The 1,675-nt window shown below is 43.1% G+C and overlaps 1 protein-coding gene across 1 annotated transcript in view; it reads left to right on the plus strand.

The window, feature by feature from the left end:
* The window catches only part of LOC108799892 (coiled-coil domain-containing protein 17-like), a 40,561-nt gene that overhangs the window by 16,479 nt on the left and 22,407 nt on the right, over positions 1 to 1,675 (plus strand). The gene's annotated exons all lie outside the window — the stretch shown is intronic.

Consider the following 1,675-nt stretch of genomic DNA (forward strand, 5'->3'; position numbering starts at 1 on the left):
GGCCGGCGACTGCCTGAGGTGCCGCACGTGTCGGGATCCTCTGGCAGTCGCGGGCCAGCAAAATTAGGACCCAACCTGGAGCTCCTCCCACCGGACCAGCGCTGACTCACCGCTGCTCCCCCGCACCGAAGGTAAGTGAAAAAAAAAACATAGGGCAAACAAAGTTTTTTCCGCCCTCACCCTGCAGCGCCGTAAGGCGGCCGCCTGACTTGCCTTGCGGTAGCGCCGGGCCTGGCTGGAGCACTGTTTCTTATGTTATGATTACTGTTATGCTGCTTAGTTATTGACCTGTAACAAATGCAAGATACTGGTATCTTATGTTTATTTAAAGCAGAACTCCAGGGAAAATTCATCTTAACCCTTGCAGTGGAGCTACCTCCGCACTGCAAGTATTAAGTGCTCATTTTTGTCTAGGGTCTAACATAGCAAAGATATACTTACCTGATCCTTGGAGGTGGTCGACTTCCTAGAATGGTCCCTTCAGCCTCTCTACTTCTCTGCTGTATTACATGTCCCTCGGTGTCCTTGCAATCTATACACAGTGTAAAGAACTAGAGGACTCACAGGACCTTAGACCGCTGCAGCGGAGGGGGAGAGACGCTCCAGGAACCAGTCTAAGAGCCAGTTTGCTCCGATGGTTGGCTGAGTATAACTTTGTTGTTTTGAACCTAGACAAATATGAGCATTTAACCCTTAAAGTGTGTGTGTGTGTGGTGGTGGTGTGGGGGGGGGGAAGGTGGCGAAATTGACCATTGATATGTACCTAACCTAAATTTATGGTCCTTTAATTTTCATGGAAGCAGGAATATAACTCTGAACACATCAAAATTAGAAAACAAATTTAACTTATTTAATTAGTATAGAGCCAAAGGAAATCTCAGCGCTCCAATTCCTTAGCCACCATCAGGACTCCCCAGGTGCTGGTCTAATAGGTGCGTCTTCACCTTAGAATGCAGCAGTACACGAACAGACAGCACTATCCAGAGAATTCCAATACTTTAGATTTTATTAAAATTCACAGCAAATCCAGTATAACTGTGAATAAAAGTGTATAAAGCAACAAATGCCAGCACTGCACACCCCCCAACCAGTTAATTTTAATAAAGTCTGAAGTATTGGAATTCTCTGGATAGTGCGGTCTGTTCGTATACTACTTATTTAATTAGTACCTACAATCAAAAACCCTAAAACAAATATCTGGCAGTATGTAGGTAATCATTGAGGGGACAGTGTATACCTTTTTATACTGCCGATAGGAACATTTATTTTCAGAAATGACAACCACTTTAGTTACCCTGGGCCAGCAAAGTAATTGGGTCCCCTGTAGGCCTTCCTCCAGCTGTTTTCACCATTGCTGTAGATTCCAGTAATTTATGTTATGTTGGTTCAAAGATGTTTGTAGTTGGTATACAGACATGTACTCGCTGCTTGAGGATGAGTTGTCAATAGATAATATAACCATGTGAACAATTACCTGCTTATCTACTGCTGTTTTTTTACAAAGACTAAGGCAACAAATAAGGTTTACTACATATAAACGGACTGCAATCAGTTCATGACTCACCGAGCAAAAGTATAAATCTACAATAAAATACAGATAGAAACTAATGATGGGCTATATCCTCTGTAGACTGCAATCCTGTCTGCAAAACAGATTGAAGGGTGCCTATAGTAA

Source organism: Nanorana parkeri, unplaced genomic scaffold (assembly GCF_000935625.1).
Source record: "Nanorana parkeri isolate BGI_ZX_2015 unplaced genomic scaffold, ASM93562v1 scaffold1849, whole genome shotgun sequence".
Taxonomy (NCBI): Eukaryota; Metazoa; Chordata; class Amphibia; order Anura; family Dicroglossidae; genus Nanorana; species Nanorana parkeri.